Source organism: Pseudochaenichthys georgianus, chromosome 21 (genome assembly GCF_902827115.2).
Source record: "Pseudochaenichthys georgianus chromosome 21, fPseGeo1.2, whole genome shotgun sequence".
NCBI lineage: Eukaryota > Metazoa > Chordata > Actinopteri > Perciformes > Channichthyidae > Pseudochaenichthys > Pseudochaenichthys georgianus.
In genome coordinates this window covers 36,702,168-36,713,617 of record NC_047523.1, presented here as the reverse complement: position 1 = coordinate 36,713,617, position 11,450 = coordinate 36,702,168, and the positions used below count along the sequence as shown (strand labels likewise).

Here is an 11,450-nt window from a genome sequence, read left to right as displayed (position 1 = left end):
CACACACATCTATATTATCATCAGTATCCTACTGCCCCGGCGCTGCAGCAGTTGTCAAACTCAATTTCATCGCGGGCCACATTTGCATAAGGTTGCACTCAAAGGGCCGGTTTGTACCTATATAAATTATAATATATATATAAATAATGTATTATATTACATTACAGGGCAAATAATTGCAAGACTCTTCAGTGCGCATGTCACAAAACGAGATGCATTGTGGGCCATGTAGTTTATGGGCAACCTGCTTCTGTAAAGTGGCATGTAACCGTATAATAAACGTATTATATTCTTTGCAAGCTCTTGCAGGGCCACATAAAATGTAGTCGCGGGCCGGATTTGGCCCCCGGGCCTTGGGTTTGAGACCCCTGCTCTAAACTCACTCCAAAACCTAATGATAACAGGGCAGTATCCCACCACACACCACACACCCACACCCACACACCACACACACCACACACACACACACCACACACACACACACCACACACACACCACACACACAACACACACACACACACCCACACCACACACACACACACACACACACCCACACCACACACACACACACCACACCACACACACACCCACACCACACAACACACACACTCACACACCACACACACCACACACACCACACCACACACACACACACACACACACACACACACTCTTTACAATTCTGAACACACCTTTGGATCTTCACAGAAAACCAAATTCCCAGCAAACCTTTACCAAATGTTCTCCTTCTTCACAACAGTGTTTATACAAATATGAATATTGTCACACGGTATGTGGCGGAAACAAAAGTCGATCATGTCGAGCTGAAAGTCCATTAATTACCTTGGAAATAGTTGTAAGAAACCTTTTTTTAGCAATCATAACAGGAATCATATTTGTGTACCCAAAGTGTACACGAGTAGCCTGTTTGGGCCATGTTTTACACTGTCCATAGATATATCTATACATTTGTTGAGTTTTGCTGATGTTTCCAGGGCTCGGCTAAACAGTAGTATCTTTATCAAACAAAACTATGACCTAATGTGTTTGCAACTATATTTATTCTTGCATCGTTAAGATGAAGCTCGAAGAGACTAGACGTCAAACACTTAGTGACTTTATGAACCAATCTGAACAGTTTTATTTGGCTAAAACTACACTAAAGTCTCTTTTTAGAAGACCTGCACAGAAAAAAATGGAAACACACTATTATATTCCACTTAAACCCATTTAGCTTGTATAATAAAATGACTGTTTCTTAAGTTTTGAGGAATTAGTTTGAGCTGACCTCAGATTTATGATCCTGGCTCTCGAGAGTTGGCTGAAGGTCAACATTGGAGCCTCGTGCCACAAGACATTTAGTTTTCCACCAAATTTCCACGGAGAGGAACACGAGCGTGACGAACACAAAAGCCCATAAGAGCCTGGGAATGACTATTGTCATAAAATCACTACGAGAACATTTATTTTGGAAACCTCCACATAGCTGTCTAACCAAACAGGGAAAAGAGAGTGTACAGGACGCTAGATATGCTGTACTTTTGGTATGCCTCAAATATGAGCACTGAGATAATAACAAGTGTTCTACCGTATATCTGAAGCAGAACTTTCCAGACCCCAAAAGACCAGATTATATAACGTTACAGCCAAGAAGGGAAACAGGATGACTCAGACACGGTCAAGAAGTAGAGGTAGGTAACACTAGCAAACGTAACATTTTGGAACCAAATGAACTATATGGCCGAACAAATATGGACAATTAAACGTTATAGCCACATTTAAAATGGTTGATGGACTTCATTCCAAAATGATGGGTATTAGTGCTCCACTCTTCCAGTTTTAGGGCTTTCCATCAGATGTTTTCTCTTAGCCACAACGGATTAGCGCGTCAGCCCACCAATTGTGGGTGATGAAGCATGGCTTTAGACTGGGATTAAGTTCATCCCACAGGGGTTGGATGGGGTGGGAGGTCAGGCAAGGTTCAGGTTCTGTCACAACAAACTGGGAAAACTATTTCTAATATACAGCTGACCATGTTCACAGGGCATTGGGATGTTAAGAAAGGGCAACGGTACCCTAAACTACAGGTACAAAGCTGGAATCACAATGTTATCTTAAATATGAATAATTCTGCCGATGAGGTTATGTTTTCGGTTTGTCAGCAGGATCACGGAAAAACTATACTGCGATTTCCTGGAACTAGGTGAAAGGTTGTAGGTTGAACCCAGTAGTTTGAATCAGATCCGGATCAAAGGGGGAGAAGAAGCATTATTCTACTCTTATTGAAACGGCCTCGGCCAAAGTTTGCCCTCTTTGTTAGTTGTATATTGCATCATTAGTAAGTTTAAATAAAACTCTGGGGTGATTCAACCCCTGGTCAGGTTTGTTCGGACAATTGAGAACTCAGTATTAACCCCAGACCGTTTGTAAGAGGGGATCCTTGACCATTTCAAAGAGAAACCTACGGTATTTCGGTTCGATTGCAGTAAGAACATAAGCCAGGGGTGTCAAACTCAAGGCCCGGGGGCCACATTCGGCCCGCGACTTCATTTTATGTGGCCCCACAAGAGCTTGCAAAGAATATAATATGTTTATTATATGGTTACATGCTACAGAAGCATGTTGCCCATAAACTACATGTCCCACAATGCATCTCAAATATGACTTTTTTCTCAGAATATGCCTTTTTTTTCTTCAAAATATGCATTTTTTCATAGAATTCCCTTTTCTCAGAATTAGATTTTTATTTCAAAATGTCACTTCTAGTTCTTTTTTCTCCAGAATTTGGCTTTCTTTTTAAATCATTTTGGGACATGCGCACTGAAGAGACTTGAAATTATTTGCCCTAGAAATTCTGCTTTCAGACGTAGTTAATTATGAAGTTATTACCCTATCTGATAATAATCCAATGCAGAGGCAGTAATGTAATATAATACATTATTTTATATATATGATATATTTATATATGTATTTTTATATATTCTTAAAGTTACAACCGGCCCTTTAAGTGCAACCATAATGCTGATGTGGCCCGCGATGAAATTGAGTTAGACACCCCTGACATAAGCCAACCCAAATACAGGAAGTGAAAATGCATGTGTGGGCATCGGTTGAGCTGGACACAGGCAGAGGATAATATAACAAGGAAAGGACAGAGTGGGACTTCAGCAAAAGATTGAAGTCGAACATGCGTAACATACTAAAGAAAGTCAACAAATATAGTGACATTTATAAAGTAATTTTGAAATAAGACTAAACATATTTGTGTACAGTAAAAGCAATATTTCAAAGTACAGATTCTTTGCATTGAAGTGGCAGATGTCAGCGCTTCTACACAGCAATCCTTTAGCAATCTTTTTTTGTGTTGGTTTGCCTTAACATGGCACGGTGAAACCGAAAACCAGACTAAATAGAAAACAAACCAGCAGTTTCAATTTCACTCGTTCAGACCAGCCAGAAGGACGATGGCTTGAGAAAGCGCCAATACATTTCCTTGAGGTGCCGAGCCCAAACCAACCTCAGCAGCCCAAGGCAAGAAGAACCAAAAAAAGTCCACATACTTTTGATTATACAGGGTGACAGACCACGAAGCATCCAGGCATGTGAATAGAATCGTACGGCACACTCAATTGAACACTATCATACAATCAAGAGAAGCAGATCATACTGTAACTTTCCATATATGACAGTGAGATATCTGGAGTGGTTTTCATGTTGTTTACCTTTGGTCGGCGAACACTGCTCAGTCCCGCTCCAACACGGCAGAGTGGAGGAATTCAATCACCCTGCAGAGACACAGAGAGAGAATTTGTATTATTTTACATGATCAAGACAGACAGGGAAGCAAGCACACTTCCTCCTTGCTTCTTTAAAGAGCCTGTGACACGGTTTTCCCCCATCATCCAAACCCATCAATTTGAGTACATATTGTCCCATTGAAAACCGTTACTGAACTGATTTGGATATTTGTACTTTGATAACCATTAATCTGCCTTCAATGTTGACAATTTTCTGGATCTTCTCGCGGATTCTTCAAGTCCCGCCAAATGATGGGTGACGTCATTGCGGGCACAGCGCTCCAGCTGCACCGTCCAGGATCCCAGCATCTGCATGTAAACCTTTATATATATACAGTCAGATGTAAACGCACGACGGCGCACACAGCAGCACGCTCAGACAGCGATGACAGGTTCATGTTGAACGTGTCTGAGAGCTCATGTGAGGCTGAAGGATCGGTTTATGTTGTATCTGTTAGAAGTTTAGGAATGAGGTGCGTCAATATGGGCGATCATACGGTCATGTAGCCAGTGGTGGAATGGGACTACAAATCATCCCGGGACTCTCGACCGGCCCACTTCGGTACCGCTAGTAAATTGTCAACGGGGGGAGCGGGGGATGTACAATACAAATATAATGTATAATGTCTGTGTCTTTGACATTAGCGCTGCTCGCCACCTGTGCCCTGTACTACGAAGCCAGTTCAACAGACCCTGGATATGTTTGAGTAACAAACAAACTAACAAACGAGATCTCGCTAAGCGGTCCTACGACGCTGGTTATCAACTCGGTAAATCAAGCCAGGGTTTCTCTCTCCAGCTGAGAGCGCGTTCACGTCTAAGACACGAGTGGATCTGACTTTAATTACATTTGTCTCGAGTGTTTCGTCAACATAATGTGTTAAATAATACTTCTGCATCCAGTCTGTGACACTGTGAGTGTTGCACGGCCAGATGAGGCTGGAGAAGCTGACTCAGATAAGGAAAAATGATATATTATGATATTATCTGATCGATGATCTGATTGATGATGTAATATGAATGATAAGTGCGACACGTCGGCGTCTTCTCTGCATACGGCAGTTTAAACTGTATTTCCTTTATCCTGTAATATGACTTGAGAGATTTAAACTCCGCACACTGAGTGGATCTCTTTTCTATAGACGCCGGAGGCGGGCAGCGTCAGGTAAAATAAGTTATTTAGCCTTCTCAAACCTGAGCCTCACGCGCCGCCTATGGGGAATGTGCTAGTTACTTATCCGACCGGCCCACTTCGGTACCGGCCCATCGGGATTCGTCCCGATGGCCAGTCCGCCACTGCATCCACAGTCCGCCACTGCACCCAGCCCACGTAAACTGTCAACGGGGGGAGCCTCGCTGCGGGGAAACGGTGGACCTAGTGTCCCGATCGGAGTGGGAATAATAATAATAATAATCCGTGCATTTTATCCATTAATTTCCCCAACATTGTGGTAAAAAAACACACGTTTAATCCACGTTGGTGTACTACAACTACAAAAAGCATCGGTTTGTTTTCTCATCAGGAAATGCAGACCGGCTCAAACAAACGATTTTTAATCATCATCCTCACGATCATTTAATGTATCATATGTTCGCCGAATTGACATGAAAGCACTAATAAATGTAGTTTCATCCACTTGAGTTTACAACTACAAAAATAATCGATTTGTTTTTATATCACATCCGACGGGAGGAAATTCAGCAGCTCTCACTCCCGATTTTTAATCCTAATGTAATCATCATCTTCACCACGATCATGTATATTTATGTCGCCGAATTGACATGAAAGCACTGACAAATATGAATATACTGTAGTCAACTTCATTACAACGTTATTAACGTGCCTAAACTCAGTAATTCACCATTTCTACGCATGACAACACACTTTGTCCGTGTTTGGCTCTCGAAGCGTTCCCGCATTGACGTCACTTCCGGCTTCCCCCAAAACTTCAAAATGAGTGAAGGAATTTCCCCGCGATGTTCGAAATTATTGATATTTAACGAAACGGTATCGCTTTTTCTTTTTTAAACTAACGGTTCGAGATTACTAGTAGCCCAATATTTCATTGCACAACAGTTGTTGGGATGGTGTCACAGGCTCTTTAAGTGTGATGTGAAATTCCCACTTTATATTTTGCTTTGGTTCGGCTGATGGTTAGATATTTCCGGATTGTAATCAGTCCTAGTTTTTTGATAAACACTTAGTCATCTTTGGAAGGAAATATGCATGTTTGTTTTTGTGTGTGTCATCTTTGTGGGTCCAGTATGCATTGCTAACTGGAAGCAGGGGGAAACTGGTAGCCTAGCCCCATCAAAGGCCAACTCTACACCCACACACACACACCTAGCAGCTGTATACACACCAAATGTCCTGTCAGCAGGTGGCACTAGTGTGTGTGTTTCTATCATGCTGAGCAGGCTGGATATGTGTGACCTAAAAATAACTGACAGGCAACTTAAATACACTCCCATAGTCCCTCTCGACCCACTGCTCTCCTTTACATCCGCACTCTGAATCCTTTCCCTTCATTTTATTGTCCCGCATCAGATACAATTGGTGACATTTGACACACTTCCCAGCTTATCATGTCATGCAGTAGTCATGTCTGACCGTCATCGGGAATCGTACACAAGCAAAGGGAGTAGAATGAATGGATGTGCGTTTCACAAACTAACCATGTCATAAAAATACCAAACCCCAACATGTCACATGCACATGCACACGACACACTCCAGTCCTTGCTCGCATAAGATCATTAGCTGCTCTCATATGATCAGTAGCTGATGGTTGAAACAAAACAAGAACACCGTTGTTGGGACCAAAGCATGATTATCTGCTCTCTACCATTGCAGAGCATCAGTTCGTCAAGGTCGCTCATTGAATTCCCAGTCTTTGGATAGAAACAAGAACCTCTACCCGCGTAGCTAGCCCGCGTCCTGAACCTGGAAATGTGTCTGCAGCAAGCCGATGTAATTTGTTATTGCCAACAAATCTCATCAAAATACCTGATAGCTCATGACTTGTGCCATTCAGTCATCCAGAAACTATTACTAATAAAACGTGTCCACTGGTTCGCCTGAAGGTCTGTGCTAGGTAATGGAAAGATTATACATGGTACAAAGAATGGCTCTTAGCTGTAAGCGCACAGCTATGCAAGCTTAACACACTGCTAGTGGAAGACAGGGGAAGGCCAATGAAGGTTTCTACTGGAAAACAGTGCTGGATACAATGGTACTTGCGTACCATGCTGCGAATGGATCTGGCCCTTCCTACATCCAGGACATGGTTAAACCGTACACCCCAGCGCGTGCACTACGCTCTGCATCAGCCAAACGGCTCGCTGCACCCTCGCTGCGAGGGGGACCCAAGTTCCCATCAGCAGAAACACGTGGGTTTGCTATCCTGGCCCCAAAATGGTGGAATGAGCTCCCATTGACATCAGGACGGCAGAAAGCTTACACACCTTCCGGCGCAGACTGAAAACTCATCTCTTTCGACTCCACTTCGAACGATAGAATTATTAACAAAGCACTTATATACTAATAAAGGACTGGCTTATCTAAAGCCAGTTGAGTAGCATTTGAAATGTTTTGGCTCTATGAAACCTGATGTACTTTATGATTCTGTTTTCTTCAAGTTTTTATTTTGTTGGTCGAACGCACTTATTGTCGCTTTGGATAAAAGCGTCAGCTAAATGCAATGTAATGCAATGTAATGGATAAAACACAAAAAATGTAATAAAAATGGCTAGCTGGCACAAAATTGGTCATTAAAACATAATAATATCAAATAAATAAGAAACTGTCCCAACACAGCTGTACAGATTCTGTGGATATTAATGATGGTTTCTTCGAATAAGAAGGATAAACAAAATAGTGGATCGAAAAATGTTCGTAAAAACTTGGAACCGTGTTAGTAAAGATTGCCACAGCAACATAATGTTTAACTGAAACCATATGTCGGAGTTCCCTTTCCATGAACTTTTGTACTTTCTGCATCCTTCCTTCATGTGGTAACAACCAGATGGACTCGTGTGGTTGTGACAAGCAACTCATTCCAGGAATTAAAATCTGATGTGTCATTTAAAACAGTTCCTCTTCCCGCTGTGTTGCAACCACAAGAAAGGCTAACGAAGTATTAGCTAATAACTCTGTGTCAAAACAGCTCGTGGTTGACCATCTGCCCTCTGTAAATAACTCTGAGGGGGATCAGTGTGCTGGATGTCTTTGATTGTGGGTTAATCACACTCTGTTCGGGCTAAAAACATCATTAAGTTGTGGTTAGTGTCTCTTAATGAGTGTCTTTGATCCAGAGTTTTCGTCCGATCTGGTGGATCGTCTTTCCTGTAACAGTTTATGTGTTGGTTTGGGATTGTCTTTTGTCTACCAGGATTAATAGCCAACAGCTTGTACCTCTGCGTTGGCCTTTAAAACACCTACAAAAGAAAATAAATAAAGTGCACTTGCTATTATTTGGTAAACAATTGAGAAAGATGATTAAAGACGCCATTTTAGCTTTATGTTGCCCCTTGTACACGCGGCATGCAAACCAAGGCACTTGATTTGATTCTAAAAACGATAAACAATTTGTTATAAAGCTTCAGCTGACGATCATTCAAAGGAAAAGAAGAGGTAATCCTCAGTTTTGAGAAGTCGAAACCAGAGAACGTTTGGCATATTTGTCTAAAAAGATGATGCGAACAATATGTATTGATGTATTATTCGATAGATGTTGTAGATGTGCTTTTCCTTATCGGTTGACTTGTATGTACATAATCAACACATTTGTGAGGTTGCCATATCTTTATATCCAAGAAATAGGACATTGCAATTAGCTGACGCTTTTATCCAAAGCGACCTACAATAAGTGCGTTCGACCAAGAAGACACAACCTTGAAGAAAACAGAATCATAAAGTACATCAGGTTTCATAGAGCCAAGACATTTCAAGTGCTACTCAACTGGCTTTAGATAAGCCAGTCCTTTGTTAGTATATAAGTGCTTTGTTAGTCATTTTATTGCTCGATATCTTTTCAGATTCAAGTTTCCCCATCTTATCAATTTTTTATTGTTGCCAGTTTCGAGTAAAAAATGGTTGATCATTTAAGCAATACTTGGCTATCTTCAACCTACACATTCATGTAGTTGGTTTTGAGTTGGTTTGCTAAATATCTTTTATAGTCTTGAGGTCATTGTTTTCTGTTGAATATTAAAATGCTTTTTAATACTGAGACTCCGCTCTCCCTCCAGCTGGTTTAATACTCTTCTGTTGCCTAACCGGAGCATTAAAGGGTATTATGAAACAACATGACCTGCCAAAACAGAGGCTTTAAAACCACAGATTGAAAACAATGGCTTTACCTCTCCATCATAATGAGAGTTGGAAATCTACTTGCTGCAGTTAATAGTGCTTCTCATGCCATGATGCGAGTTTCCACAACAAATGATCTGAATAATTGGCAAACATTTAATTGAAGATATTGTTACAACATTTTAATGCATTGCGTAAATCAGTCAAATCTCATATGAGTGTTGTTGTTGTGCGGACACTAAGGGCTTTACAGGTTGTGTAAAGAGAGGTTTTGGGGTAGAAACAGTTTGGATTCAGCACAGAAAAAGGAAACTTCAATCAGATCTTTTAAAGATGAGTATTGCAGTGCGAGTATTTATGTGACTCCAAGTCTGTTCATCTAACCCAGTACACCTGAACGCAGATTAGAAAGTCAGGCAATCATCAATAACAACTTTCTAGTTCCTTAAATGAATACTACAAAAACCAGAATGAGTTTGAAGGAGACTGAATAAGCTCTGCTCAATAACACAACTTATTACGTAGCATAATTCATCATTTAAATCAAAACCTAAATATGTGTTGTCCAAATAAACAGTTATTTATGTGTATGTTGCCGTTTATATATTATCTACTTAAAAGCAGTATGTGTCAGTTCAAGTTCACACAGTCACGTTGTAGTCCGGTGCTTTTACTGGGAATGTTCACTGAACACTGCATAACTGGAAATATGAGTTCATTTTAGCCTGGAGGAGTGTGTCTGTGTGTCTGTGTGTCTGTGTGTGTGTCTGTGTGTGTGTGTCTGTGTGTGTGTGTGTGTGTGTGTGTACTGCTTTATGTGGGGACCAACTTCAGTTTGCTCCTCACCTTTTCAGGGGAACTGAAGCCGTTAACTACGCTCTTATAAAAGCCACCAGACTCCAGGGATTTAGGGAGTCAGGGAAAGCATTTTCATCAATGAGGGGACCTTAGAAGTATATTACAATGTGTGTGTGTGTGTGTGTGTGTGTGTGTGTGACATACTTGCAGCTGTGAAGCTTAAGACATAGGGGTGTTAGATAACCCCCCTAACGCACCTATTTAGAACAGCTTGTCTCTCGCCAGCAGTCAGTTTAGTCTACAGCAGCTGAAGGCCGCAGACATATAGAGAGACAGCTCGACATTTAAAATCTACTCCACGCTGTGTCTCAGGTCACAGGTCCACCGGGAATCAAACCCTCAACACTGCCAGTGCCTTACGGCTGACATGCATAAAGAAATGATCTACTGGTCTGCCTGGCAACAAGCTAACATATACACTTAAAACCCATCTAACGCAGCACACCACACACACACACACACACACACACACACACACACACACACACACACACACACACACACACACACACACACACACACACACACACACACACACACACACACACACACACACACACACACACACACACACACACACACACACACACACACACACACACACACACACACACACACACCACACACACACACACACACACACACACACACACACACACACACACACACACACACACACACACACACCCTCGGGTTGAATCTGCAGCCTGCTTGCTTTGTTCAAATAGGGTACAAGCTGCCAGCACTCAAGGGCAGAAAACATAGAATAAAAATAGAAATAGAATACAACTAATCATCTGTAGACACTGCAGTGTTAATGTTGTTAAGCAATGCTCCCTCACTGAGGAACATTTCATGATCAAGATGGATTTAAAGTCACATTACAGTTAAAAATGTTGCAACTGCTGGGTGCAAAACGTCAGCAGCTCGATGATGGCCGTTCCTCTTTATCCAATCTGGCACGCTGAAGAATTGCTGACGTGCCAAAATTGTGCAAACATATTTCCTCCATAAGGGTCAGAGTGTAAATGCAACATCTTCCTTTACTTCAAGGACTGAAGAGGAAGCAGTAAAACACACTCTGATTTAAATAAATGAATGTTGACGGATACATATGTTTGTCTGCATGACCAAACCTTTATACAGTACAGTACTTTGCATTTAGTAGACGGTTTTATCCAAAGCGACAATAAGTGCATTCGACCAAGAAGATACAAACTTGAAGAAAACAGAATCATAAAGTACATCAGGTTTCATAGAGCAAAACATTTCAAGTGCTGCTCAACTGGCTTTAGATAAGCCAGTCCTTTATTAGTATATAAGTGCTTTGTTAATAGTTCTATCGCTCGAGGTGGAGTCGAAAGAGATGAGTTTTCAGTCTGCGCCGGAAGGTGTGTAAGCTTTCTGCCGTCCTGATGTCAATGGGAGCTCATTCCACCATCTTGGAGCCAGGATAGCAAACCGTTTGGTTGGTCCAAAATATAC

At 41.6% G+C, this 11,450-nt stretch overlaps 1 protein-coding gene across 1 annotated transcript in view; it reads right to left on the bottom strand.

Annotated features, from left to right (window-relative positions):
• Nucleotides 1–11,450, bottom strand: part of LOC117466993 (ras-associated and pleckstrin homology domains-containing protein 1-like) — an 80,716-nt gene that overhangs the window by 44,697 nt on the left and 24,569 nt on the right. The window contains 1 exon segment of the mRNA XM_071207076.1: nt 3,723–3,785. The gene's annotated coding sequence lies outside the window, so the exon portion shown is untranslated.